The following is a 13,817-nucleotide window of genomic DNA, read 5'->3' as shown; positions in this document are numbered from 1 at the left end:
TTTTCTTAAAATTTGCTATTATTTTTGCTTAATGGAGCAAAGTGACAGGCTGGGTCAAAAACTGGCTCAGTGGAAAACGACAGAGAGTAATAATCAATGGAGAAAAGGGATGTTAACAGAGGTATGCCTCAAGTTTCTTTTCTTGGGCCTGTTCTTTTTAACATTTTTATTAACAATATTGCTGCAGGGCTGTCGGGTAAGATTTGCCTCTTTGCGGATGATACCAAAATCTGCAATAGAGTAGACACCCAATGAATGCTTGATTGTTTGGAATGTCAATGGTAGATGACTATTGTACACCAAAGTGTACATGTTTAGCTATTAGCGAAGTATGTTAAATTTCTGTTATTTTCCACAATAAAGTGCAGATTGAAAGTTCATTTAATATAATACTGTTAGATTTTTTTTGTATTAAATGCCTTTTATCATTATTTGATTGATGACAGGATAATGCTTTCCTATTCTTCTGTGGTTGTAACACTGTATTAGTGGGGTTCTAAGTATTGCTGCCCGGTTCATCAATTCACTTCAGTGAGTTGATTCGTTGTCTGAGAAAATCAGACTCACCGATTCAGCGACCCCCCACCCTGGTGAGACCTGACATACCTCCGAGGCCTCCTAAAACCGCAGTGATGTGGCATCAGTGATGTGGCAGAGGGAAGCCCTAGCGGGGCAGGACACAAAGCCCGTTCAGAGTGCTGCCGCTGCTGCCTTGGAAGTATGTCAGGTTTCACAGTGAGAATATCAGTGGAGTCCTGCTGCATAGGAGGATGGGTGGGAAAGGAGGAAAGATGCTGTACATGGGGGAGAAAGGAGAGAGGAAGAATTGTTGGGGTGGAAGTGAGGAAGGGAGAGATGAAACAAAGAGATAGAAAGAAGTGAGAGGGAGAAATCCTTCATATGGTAGAGGGTAGGGAGACATGTATGGAAAAGAGAGAGGGAGAAATGTTGGATAAAAGGTGGAGGGCAGGGGGAGATGCATGGGGTGAGAGAAAGAAACGTTGCACATGATAATGGAGGGGAGGGGAGGAAAGGAGAGATGCTGCATGGAGGGGAATAGAGAGGTTTAATCCAAGGCACAAGGCAGGGACAGAGAGAGATGGTAGACAGTGGAAAAGAAACAAATGTTGAATATGACAGTGGAAGGTAGAAAAAAATAATTTTATTTTCTATTTTGTGATTACAATATGTCAGATTTGAAATGTGTTCTTATGATGGGGTAGCTATGCAGTTAATTACAAGAAACTGGAAGAACTGGGATAGATTAAACTTTAATTTTTGATGGGAAACACTTTGTCAATATTATAGATATGAAAGACTGAATTCTGAAAAACTAGGGTATAATAAAAAATTTAAGGAAACGTGGAGTCCATTAGCAGAATCTGTTAAGAATGATTAATTAATTGAGTAAGCCTTCAAATCCTAATTGATTTTCACACAAATCCAGGGAGGGTGGGAGTAAAATGTACTTTGTATTATTATTGTTTGGATATAAGTGCTGTTTGCTGTACTAATTGTTTGTATATTCTGTGCACTTTGTATTTGACTTGAAAATTAATAAAGAATTTTTAAAAAAAATAAATGTGTATCCTGCCAGAGCTGGTGTTAGACAGCGAGTGGGAACTAGGATTTAACAGGGAGAGAAAAAGTATTTTTTATTTTGTTTACACCACAGTGCAGGAGTGGGATTGAAGAGGGCAAAGAGGGGTGTGGGGTGTGGAAAGACTACAAAATAAACCTACCAGGACGTTTGAAAATTTTTATTTTTTTTTTAAGCCCATTTGGAAAGGAAAAGTGAATTGAATCGAATAATTGATTCAATAATAAAAATAAAACATGCTTATACAGTACAATGGCCTCTGATAAAACAAAAAGACTTGTATAAATTTACACTCACTCCACTGATTGTGCATGTATTCTATAGTTATTTGTAAAGGTTCAGGAAACCCTGGCCAAATTGTAGTGTCAATGAATCCCAAAGGGGTCCTTATACCAAGCTGCAGGAAAAATTGGCCTTACTGTGGTCTTACGCAAGTTTCTCCCCCTCACTAAGACCATTTCTCCAGCAACCATTTTGATTTTCTATTTTCTCAATTAATAGCCATGTTGCCATTAAAACATAGAAACATAGAAATTGACGGCAGATAAGGGCCACGGCCCATCCAGTCTGCCCACCCTAATGACCCTCCCCTGTGTGTGAGCACTTGCCGCCACTATTTTGTAGGTGGTATGGGCTCATGCGCTAATCCTGCACTAATCAGCATGAGATAATGTAGATATGTTAACTGAAACGACCACTCTGCACTCTGACACACTCCCTCCATGGAAAAATTTTTTTTTAATTATTTACGAGGCTTGCACATTTCTATCATTGCAGTAAGCCCTTTTAAGTTGTGTTGGGCACATGTTAATGCCTAACACAGCATAGTAAAAAGGCCCCCAAATTAGCATAAGTTAAACACAATGTCTTTCTGCAAAGTTTAATGCTTAAATACTACTTGTTTGCCATTTTACACAGAATCATACTAAGAAAGCAGACTATGGTAGACATAAAAGTTTGAGCACACTTTCAGTCAGTACTTTTGTAACATCTCCTTACAGATCTCTTCTATCTCAGAAATATTCTTAGGTCTCCTTGCATGCTCTGCACATTTGAGATCTCCCCACAGATTTTCACTAATATTCAAGTCTGGGAACAGTGAAGACAATTTCAAAACTTTCATCTTTCTTTCCTGTAAATACTTCATTATTGATTCCGAGAAGTGTTGTGGATCATTCTTTTGCTGAAATATTCAACCTCTCTTCAGCTTCAATTTCTTCACTGACTGAGTATTGGCTTCTAGAATATGATGATATTTAATTTAATTAATGTTTTCTTTCCACCCATCCAATATCTCCTGTACTGCTAGTTCCTACAAAACCCCAAAGCATTATTTTCTTCAAATGCATCACCATTTTTTTCTCAAAATGTATCTTGTGTAGTTGAGAGCACAAATGTTTGCAAGCTTAGTAAAAGGCCCCCTTCGCCACTGATTTTTGGGATGAACTAAATTTTTCAGTGATCTGTGGGTTCTGCTTTGTAGATCTGACCAGTTTTCAGGCAGTTCCATCAGGTGTTTTACTTGTCTTCAGATCTTGCCTCAACTTCAACAGTTCCATACACAGTAATTTCTATTTCTTAACAGTATTTCTGACAGCGGAAATTGCTAACTGGTATAGGGGGATGGGCAAGATGGCATCAGAAGCAAACATAGGAAGAGTGAGTTCTGAATATAGAGGCTACTCACAATCTTTATGGACAAACTGATAAAGGGAAGCATCACTTTGATCCCAGGAACCCAAGATTCCTTTTGTTTTGCCTGTACCTGAATGCTGAACTCCATTTAGGGGCAGGGTGTTTGAGGGCCCATATCTCACTAGAATGCTGAGTTCTTGTTTAGTCCAGTGCATCACAAGATGTCTTGGAGATCCAGATGTGTAGCATTTTCTAAAACAATGGCGTTCACAACCCAGTGCAGAAGCTGTCTCAGGTGCGGACTACAGCAACATGACCACTACAGAGACAGGGGATCCTTCTTCCTCTTCAGCTATAGGCATGTCAGGAAAGGTCAACAATTCAGTGGGTAAACCTTTCTCAGAGATTCAGCCCTCTGTTATTGAAGTCTTGGCTGAGGGGAACTCTAGTATATTTCTTGGATCCTGGGGACCCCATTTAGATTCCTGGACAGTGGTTCTGGATGAAGTTTTTAGAGGTTGTATATGGTTCCTGAGTGCTGTTCTTTGCTGAAAACACAAAGTAAGAGTCATGAAGACGAATTAGAATGCCATGGGAAGAGACGTGAAAAGGATGAATATCAAGTTGAGAAACTGAGGTCTTGTTATGCTGCCTTTGTAAGGGATAAAGAGGCGTTTAGAATTTTCCTAAGTCATCGTTGATATCTCCTTTGGCTGTGGTTAAGAAATATCCTCGGAAGTGCTCCAAATTCCTAAGAAGGCCTTACTATCCTTTCCTGTTCCTATGCATTGATTATGGAAGGTTAAAGGTGACTGGAGATATTTCCAGATAGTCTAGATTTGCCAATATTTGGGGGGAGAATTCTCATTTTGATATATCAACCTTTGCTATTCTGACAATAACCTTAATCTTAGAGGTTGACAGGAATTGGGTTTTAAGGTTACTTTTTTTTATATATAAAGCATGCTATTGGGGAAAACATATATTTGTATTTCCTGATTTTTTTCAGGGCTACCCAGGTGAAATGCAAGGGGTTTTTTTTGGTCACGAATCCCCAAGTAGCGGCTCTGGGAGTTATTTTTTTCTTTAAATTCCTTGCAAATGTCATATTAAGTATAATTGTAATAGTTTTGTTTCCTTGGCCCTAATTATTTGGATGCCAAGGTTTCTTTTTCTGATTTGGTTGTTGCTTCTTCTATTGTCTAATATGTCTCACTAGGGATTAGAATGCTTCTGGTATATCATCTTGGCTTTCAATTTTTTCTCTTTTTGTTTTCCTTCCACAGAGAAATACTTCAGTTTCTTATTTTCCTCCCTTTTTTCCTATTTTGGGGCTTTATTAAATGCACTGGGATGTGTATTCAGTTGCTGGTTGTTGGGGTTTTTTAAAAAAAAATCTCTTCTCAGTGTATCTTATTTCTATTTCAAGGTTTCTTGAAATGATTAAGTAAAATGTTTATAAATATAGAATAAAAAAAGAGAACTTGCTAGCTGGAAGAATTTTGATACTTTTTATAGTTTTTTAGTGTTTTGTAACAGTGAATTACCTTTATTTTCATAATGGCCAGACAGCTAGATTTGAATGCATAAGATTGCACCATACATTCTTCAACAGAACATGAAATATTAAGTTTATCTCCACTTATGCCCCCTATTTACCTTCTATGCTCTTTACTAGTCATCCCGCAGCATAGCTGACATTTACAGCATTAGCCATTTTTAATACACACAGATTATTCTATATGCAGAGGATTTTCTATCATCATTATAATAACCATTTGTTTGAAATTTTTTGGAAGATTATAGCATGACCCTTGTTATAAGATTAATCAAAATCCAGCTACAGGCATGTCCAGGCCCCAGAACTGAATATCCAGGGCTAATTCAGCCTGTGCTACTATAGCCATCGGGTCTCATATATGTCCCAGCTAATATTCATATGAGAGATGCATAAGAGTATTTTGCCAAGTCTCAAACTCCCACCACCGCCATCATCATCTCCTCAAGATTCTGATCCCCCTCCTTCCCAGCACACCACTGAACAACTGTCAAGTCCCTTCCATTCCCTCTTCCTCTAACTTGAACAACCACAACACCCTCTCCCAGGATCCTTTTGAGCTTACCTGTGCAGATCCCTGGTGGTCTAACAGGGGAATGGGCAGAAGCGATGTCCACTTGTTCCTGCCCATTTCGGTTGCTTAACAAATATTTCTATTCTGTGTTCACAGATGAAGAGCCAAGAGTATGATCACAGAAGACAAACACATACAGAAATAGAAGTGTGGTAGACTCTGAATGACTTTAAGAGAAATAGGCATGTGAGGCGCTAGTTAAACTAAAGGTGGACAAAGCAATGTGATCTGTTAGTATACATCCAAAGGTACATAAGGATTCTGTATAGGACGCCCGGTCTCAGAAGTCCTATATAGAATCGGGCCTAAGGCCACCTAAAGTAAACCCGATTCTCTAACTGACATCCATGTTACAGACGCCAGTTAGAGAATCGGGTTATTGTAGACGCGGCCGCAGCTGCAACCACCAATCCCCCCCCAAATGAACGCAGCAGGAGGGATGCCCAATCCCTCCTACCTGGAACAGCCCCTCGACAAACATGGCAGGAGGGATGCCCAATCCCTCCTGCCAGAAAATCCCCACTCCCCTGAATGAAACCAGCAGGAGGGCGCCAAATCCCTCCTACTGGAAACCCCCACCCCCTGAACAAAACTGGCAGGAGGGTGCCCAATCCCTCTTGCCGGAAACCCCCTACCTCCCCGAATGAAATCAGCATGAGGGTGCCCAATACCTCCTGCCAGAAACCTCCCCCCGAACGAAACCGGCAGGATGATACCCAATCCCTCCTGCCTGAACCCCCCACCATAGATTCTGCGATGACCCCCCCCCACCCAGATCCACCCCATCCCTCCTAAACCCCCCATCCTCCCTGGTCCCTACGGACTCCCCTAACCTGCAATGATGGCTGGCCAGACGGGTCTTCCCACCGTCCATCCGGCAGGCCCACCTCCGTCAGAATGAGGTAGGCCTGCCCCTTCCCAGTGCATTGTGGGATGCACTGGGGAGGGGCCTTAGGAGCCTGGGCCAACCGGAATCTTTGGTTGACCCGTGCCTAAGGGCCCTCCCATGGGCAGAGCCTTAGGCACCTGGGCCAACTGGAATCTTAACACCTGAAAAAACATTGATACCATTTTCCATTCTGAGAGATACATTTTCCATGGACTCTAAAGAACATTATAAATGGCTTCAACTCCATCACTGTCTCACACACAATAATCTTCTGCAAATCTTTCAAGGGCACTGCTATATTCCATCTTGCTTTGAATTGTTGTTTTTATTGCTTGGTGTACTTGGTTTGCTCTCTATTTGTTCTGCATTTGCATCTGAAAATCAATGCCTCTCACCTTTTCTGCGATACAATTGCAACTCAACTGGCATGCATCTAGAAAATTATTTCTCCTAACTTGTGGTGTCTTACATAAATCAAGAAAAACCCATATCTTCTTTTCCCCCAAAAAGCAACATATTATGAATATATAAACATAAAAGCTATCAAAAGGTTAACCAATTGGTTCCTTCCTCTATAGATCTTTCCAAATGTGCCAATAAATGCATTCTGGCATTTGAAATATTAGATCTTCAAGTTTCCTCCTGGCCAGTCTGAACTGGAAGGAACAAATGGATAAGCCTCTTGAGGGACTTTCATAAATTCCTTACAGTATCTCTTCATAGTTTCGCTAGAAAGTTCCAAAGCATCTCTAAGGAAGTTCACAAAGCATAAATTCAAAGTTTTCAATTTATTCTTTACCATCTCCATTCTCCAACTGGAGATCAATCTATCCTGCACTACTGATACAACACAAGTCTCATGTTATATATGCTGTACTACATTTTACATCCTCTGAACCAGCAAACTCAGCTTATTTTCCTATTGATTCATTTTCAAAACTAATCTGTTAACCAAAGAACCAATTTTACCCAAGCACTTATTAACAGAGGCCTCCAAATGAACTAGTGAGAACTAGGTGATATCTAAAGTCACTGTGAGTTATCTAACCAGATTAATCACATTAGGACCCATAAACAAATGGGTCCCCATAACAGGTCTATGATCACTCACCACTGAAACACTCACTGTCTTGATTATTTCCTGGCTTCTTCAATATTATTTCTCTACTTAAAGCTTCTACTCTTACTCATCTGTCCACAGATCCTACATTCCAAAAGAATGGATCTTCCACTCATCTAACTTCCTCCCCATGCAAAACCAAACCACTCTGCACATTGACCATTGACTTGGGGGCCTCTTCTATCAAAATGCACTAGCAGTTTGTAGCACGGTGAGCCGCACTGAATGGCCCGCGCTGCTCCCGACACTCATACAGCTCCAATGAGCATCGGGAGTAGCGCAGGCCATTCAGCACAGCTCTCTGCGCTAAAAACTGCTAGCGCAGTTTGATAGAAGAGGCCCATGGTGCAATCCAAGAGCAAGGATGGGATAGGTGAAAGATGGGAGAAGGAATGTTTTGTGCATGAAGACTCAAAGAGATCTTGTATAGCTGAAGAGTCAAAGTTTTCTCCACTAGTGACTCAATAACACTACAGATGCAGAAGACAGGAAAATTGACGAATGCAGTTACCAATGGCTGCTTCCCATCAGAAGACTTCAGAGGCTCGAGCCATCCAAATCTAATCTAATTCTTAGTTTAATATACCAAATTATCTCCTACAAACAGGAGCTCGATTCGGTTTACATAATTAGATCACAAAGAAAGATCCATTAACATTCATTGGAGCTATAGCCTAAAAAGCAATGAAACATAGTGGTTTCTATAGTTTTGCGAAAAGATCTGAAGAGATAAACATGACCTAATTTGAGGAGGTAGTCCATTCCACATTGCAATTAGTAAGTATAGAAAGGAGTGTGAAATTTTACTAGTTGATGGACTTGATTCCTCTTAATGATGGAAAACAGAGCTTATACATGTGAGTTGTTCTCGTTCTACTTTAGGCAAAAATCCAAACGTATGAAAAATTCACCTTCCTATCATCATTTAACTTTTTAAATGATATCCACATCCTTAGAAAAAGCACTGTCTGCAGCAAGAAGGGAAAAATGTCAAAACAAGATAGGATGAGTCAGAATAACTCGATCTGTCGTCAATTTATGTGTTTCTATGCTTCTAGCACTAGAGGCGCAAATGATTACAGGTTGCTCCCATATACAAAAAATAGGATGAAACCTCTGATCAGTTATGTCTCTTCAAGTCAAAAGGAAGGAAACTTGAATGTGGTTTTTTGAATGCATGATAGGAGATAAGTATCCATGCTCTGCAGTCAGCATATGCTGTCTAATATTTGAAACAGTCATAAAGAGACGTTGACAGCATTACATGGGTCTTTTCACCAATACATATCTACAAAACATATGTACACATTTTATGCATATATGAAGGAAATATTGTCAATATACATTGCAAAATAAGAGCTTGATTTTCAGATGTATTTAAAACATAAGCATGCCATAAATCGCTCTTTTTTCTTTTGAAATACAGTATACCCCCGTGAATTTGTGGTTCCGACTTCACAGACTTGCTCCCGGTTTTACTACAGTGCACTAACCAATCGAATTAGCGCATGCTAATTGGTTAGCGCACCTTAGTAAAACAGGGCTTTAGTTATTCATGGGTTTTTCCAAGCGTGTTTTTAAACTACGACGACTCCAGAGAAAGTCCCGGGGCTTACAGGAGACACAGACTAACAGACCGATTAGTGTGCCAAAATTTTTTCTGGCTCGATTTTTGAGAGGTCAGTGGCTGCTAGCGGATGAGGAAGTGAGAAATGCCAACCCCCCAACATTGTTCTGCAGCCCTCTCCCGCTTCCGATCCCCGCATCCAATATAGTACAGTATGCGTGGTTTTTCAAAATTCGCAGGTGCTCCAGGAACGTAACCCCCCGTGAATTTTGGGGGAATACTGTACTGCACACTTCATTTTTCCCCTTCAGCTATTATTCCCAAAGTGGTTTAATTCTGGGATGAGGCACAACACAGAGGCATTTCTGGGACTTCTATTTTCTGCTGAACTCTTCAATTTTCAAGCATTACCGTTTGAACCATATGTATGATATGGGAGGAAGGGCCTGTGAAAGCCACCGTAATGTATGCTATTTTAACATCCAATCAAAGGTCTTCCCACTCTCTAAAACTTCAGGCCTTCTGCCAACTGAGCAGCAGAGGCGCAATTTAATAAACCACATTACAATGTAGTTGGGTTGACAAATTGCATTTTCTATGGGCATGCAGGAGGAAGGCAACAGAATGATCTTTTCAATATGACTCTTCTGCCTGCCTCCATACCCCTTTCCTTCCATCCACAGTTGTTAGACTTTCTCTGTCCCTCCTCACAGAATTTCACAGATGTTATGTTTATCAGCTCAATATCACCAGTGCCTAGATCATAAAGCTGCCTCTAAACGAGCTAAGAAAAGCTTTGTCTCTGCTTCCACAGGCACTTCTTGCTCTTCCTCCCTCTGTTTGGCCTTGCCAATATGTAGGATTAAACTACTTTTGGAGGGTGACTAATCCCTCCATCTGTCTACTTTGACTGCTGCTCTGTGCCATCCTGGAGCCCAGTCCCTTGGAGCGTGTTCCTACCATATGTCATCATTGAGTTTTAAGCATGCCAAAACACTAAAACAACAACAATAAATCAAGCTTGGAAAACCCTCATTGAATTCCAGGAGAGATTTCACCAGTATTGTTCTTGTTAAATACCTACAGGGACAGAGAAAGGATGTAAGGCACCCTAGGCAAATGTTTAAAAGTTGTGCCTGCCTCAGTTGATTTTCAAAACCCTAGAGGCACCCTCCCAAGATTTCAATAATTAAACTCAACAATCATGATCATCTCCCAATGCCACTGGCGCAGGCCTTGAGGAAGCAGCGCGGGGCCGACTGGATGCTGAAAAGATCGCTCCTGCCCAGCACTGCTGGCCACGATGAGGCAGGAGGCAGCCGATAGCCGTTCAGGAGGGAGCTGCAGGTACAGGGTCTCCACGGCTGATTTTACAATGGGGCGGCTTATTTACGATGTCTTTAGATAGGCCGCCCCATTTAAGGAAGCCGCACCCACTGCAGGGAATTGTAAAACTCATGTATAGGCCGTGGCCTATACATGGGGAAATACGGTAATAAGGGTCTTAGAATGGCAGGCTTAAAAATAAATAGTAGTACATAGGTAAAAGGCTAACTGGGAGATGGTTCTTAACGACAATAAAATTCCCATGCATTGGGCTTTCCAAATATACAAACTGTATATACAAAAACAGGGATACAAAACCAATGAAGAAAATAGTCACTAGTCCATAAGAACAATATAAAATAGTTAGAAAAAGAATTGAAAAGTTTCAAAGCGTTTTCCACTCTTGTTCTGTAGGGGCGATTCCTGCTTTACCTGTTGGAGAACTGCAGGCTTGAAACTTAGGCCAAGAACCATATTTGCTGTCCTGAAGCATTCTGGATGTCTTTAGAAGATCTGTGTGTGCGTAGCTAAGGACATCTACCATCACTGGATCTCCATTGCCATGTGAACATGGAGGAGAGGTAGTTTCCCATCTAGGGCTATGAACCGTGCCTTGTGCTGTTATTATTTTGGCACCTCTGTCTGTCTCCTAAGGACCTTTCACAAAAACACTATTTATTATTCCTCTGTGTGACCAAAAAGCCTGGTTCTGATTGGTCCTCTAGGGGTCACGTGAGTTAGACAATTTTGGGTTTGGGGAGTTACATAGCTCCTTTACACTGTGCAGGAGACAATAAGAACTGATGAGAAAGAATTTCACTTGTGTGTGTCTGCTGAGAGCTAGGGATTCGGACACTGTTCGTTTTGGGGACACTGCTGAACTTTGTCTCTGATTTACAACGTGCACCACGAAGGACTGGCAATCATTTGCATTGGCTGTTACCAGAGGGAAGCAACTTTGTGCTGACTGAACGAGGATTCTCCAGCTGCAGGACTCTTCTTAAAACTCACTGTATGCTGGTAGCCTAAAGAAGATAATTCCGTCACCAGGGGGAGCTGATGTCCGCTGAACCCAAGGGTAAGGCAGGAATTTTCTCTTAGTCTTGCTGGACTAGAATAGAGTCTTCTTGGTAAAATAAGGTTGTTCAGGACTCTTGGTGATTATGCCAAGCTAATTATATAGATTTGCTGCTATATTCTTATCAGGAATCATATTGTAAGGAAATATATATTGTGTGATAATTAGTCATATTTTCTAATTACTTAGGGCTTCTTTTACAAAGCTGCGCTAGGGCCTTAACGCGCACAATAGCGCACGTTAAATTCCCGAGCGCGCTAACCACTACCGCCTCCTTTTTAGGAGGCGGTAGATTTTCGGCTACCGCACACTAAAAACCCTAGCGCACCGTCGTAAAAGGAGCCCTTAGTGATTATGCTTATGTACTTGTTCTATGCTGACATATCTACAGAGATATTTGTGAATAATCATTAGTTTGTTATTATTTACAGCTGGCTATATATATCATTCTTATATTTTCATAATAAAATCAGTTTCAGATATTCTGGTTTCATCATTCTAATAAGATTGCGTAAATCTGAACCTGGTAGGTAGCAGTGGGTGTACCCTTTCCCTAGACACAAGTTACAGATGCTTATCTGACTGCCTGACAGTTTTATTACACCTTAATTAGTGCTACAGTTCTCCTCCAAGATGTGCTTTTCACTTTCAGCTCATACAACCTTTACACTCCTTTGCAGACTCAATAGTTTTAGTGATCCTTATGCTCCTTTATAGTGACTTTATATCTAAATAGGTTGATAAGACAATGATGAAAGCTAGAAGGATACTAGGGTGTACAGGAAGAGGAATGGCCAGTAGGAAAAAGGAGGTATTGATGCCCCTGTATAAGACTCTGGTGAAACCATTCTCTGGTGTCTGCCTGACAACCAGTTTCTAATCTAGTTCACCACTTTGGGCCCTTACTTCAGCCTGTCAAGTTTATTCAAGAGCCTCCTATGAGGAACTGTGTCAAAGGCTTTGCTGAAATCTAAGTAAATTATATCTAGCACACATCCTCAATCCAATTCTCTGGTCACCCAGTCAAAGAATTCAATCAAATTCGTTCTGGCACGATTTACCTTTAGTAAAACCATGATGCCTTGGATCTTCTAACCCATTAGAATCTAGGAAATTCACTATCCTTTCCTTCTGCAACAGACCAGCAAGATACAAAACGTATCAGCAGAATTGAGAAATCAAAGATTTCTCATCCTGGCGAGATTCTCCATAATCTCCATTTTAGGCTGCAAGAGAAAACTTTGTTATTAATCGTAAGAGCCTGGGACCATCAGGAAACATTATCCATATCTTTAAACTTAAATACTGATTGTGAGGTGAAAGTATATACAGTGTTCCCCCGGAAATTTGTGGTTCGCAAATCGCAGACTCGCTCATTCGCGGTCTGCTCCGACCGCCTCTTCCTGTAGTAAAGTCGGGCTACACCAATCAGGAGCTGCATGTTAAAGCAGCCCCTGATTGGTGTAGCCTAACTTTACTACGGGAAGAGGCGGTCGGAGCAGACCGCGAGTGATTTTCTTCACCTGCCGGTGCTCCAGTTGCCCTCTCCTGCCTCCCCAGCCTTTGACAGGCAAAAAAACTGTATTCGTGGTTTTTCAAAATTCACAGGGGAACCTGGAATGGAACTCCCGTGAATTTCAGGGGAGTACTGTATTTCAGATCAGCAATACATTTTTTAAACAATCTTAGTCCGTGATACCACAGTCCAAAAGTCTTTCACGTTACTATAATACACTGAGACAGCAAATATCCCTCATACACTCCTTCCTGAACTGGAAATATAACATCCTTAAGAAAATGGGGTTGGGGAGGGGAAGAGATGAGGGGTATCAACCCATTCACTCCTATTATTCCTATTCATGTTATCAATGTGATATTGGCCCAAGGCTCTGATGAAGTTCAGCACAACAGAGCTTCTTTTTACTCAAAATATTTAACAGGAAGAGACAAAGAAAACAGCAATAACAGATCAGTATTCCAAATCCAACAGGATCACAACACCTAGCCGCCATAATTCAAGCTGATAATAAAACCAAACACAAGTGTGAGAGGAGTAATGATAAAAACTTCAATTGCATAAAATAAAATAAATTAATTAACTTACACATTTATGATCTGATTTTCCTCAGGAATTGCCACAGAGATGAATCATACGTCACAGATTGCCGATGGTTTGTCCTGCATCTGAAACAAAATGTCAGCTCTGATTACTGATGATGGTTTTTCTGTGGTGCCTACCATTTGCTTTTCACCAACATGTGCAAATGTTTTCTCTTGATTCATTTATTTGACTTGTTTATAATTTGCCGCCTTTTAAAAAATAAATAAATAAATTCACCCAAGGTAGCGTAGAGCGGTGTTTCTCAACTCGGTTCTGGAGTACCCCTTGCCAGTCATGTTTTCAGGATATCCATAATGAATATGCATGAAAGAGATTTGCATATAATGGAGGCAATGTATGCCACTCAAG

The 13,817-nt window shown here is 40.9% G+C and overlaps 1 protein-coding gene across 4 annotated transcripts in view; it reads right to left on the bottom strand.

Moving 5' to 3' along the window:
- The window catches only part of LDLRAD4 (low density lipoprotein receptor class A domain containing 4), a 766,771-nt gene that overhangs the window by 627,408 nt on the left and 125,546 nt on the right, over positions 1–13,817 (bottom strand). For 2 of the 4 annotated variants that reach the window (XM_033934146.1, XM_033934147.1), the window contains exons 2-3: positions 13,452–13,531; positions 12,409–12,573 (exon numbers count right to left, since the gene is read on the bottom strand). The gene's annotated coding sequence lies outside the window, so the exon portion shown is untranslated. The remainder of the gene's footprint in view (positions 1–12,408; positions 12,574–13,451; positions 13,532–13,817) is intronic. The other 2 variants (XM_033934148.1, XM_033934145.1) reach the window with 1 other exon arrangement.

The sequence above is a fragment of the Geotrypetes seraphini genome, chromosome 2 (assembly GCF_902459505.1).
Source record: "Geotrypetes seraphini chromosome 2, aGeoSer1.1, whole genome shotgun sequence".
NCBI lineage: Eukaryota > Metazoa > Chordata > Amphibia > Gymnophiona > Dermophiidae > Geotrypetes > Geotrypetes seraphini.
This window is presented reverse-complemented; position numbering and strand designations above follow the sequence as displayed.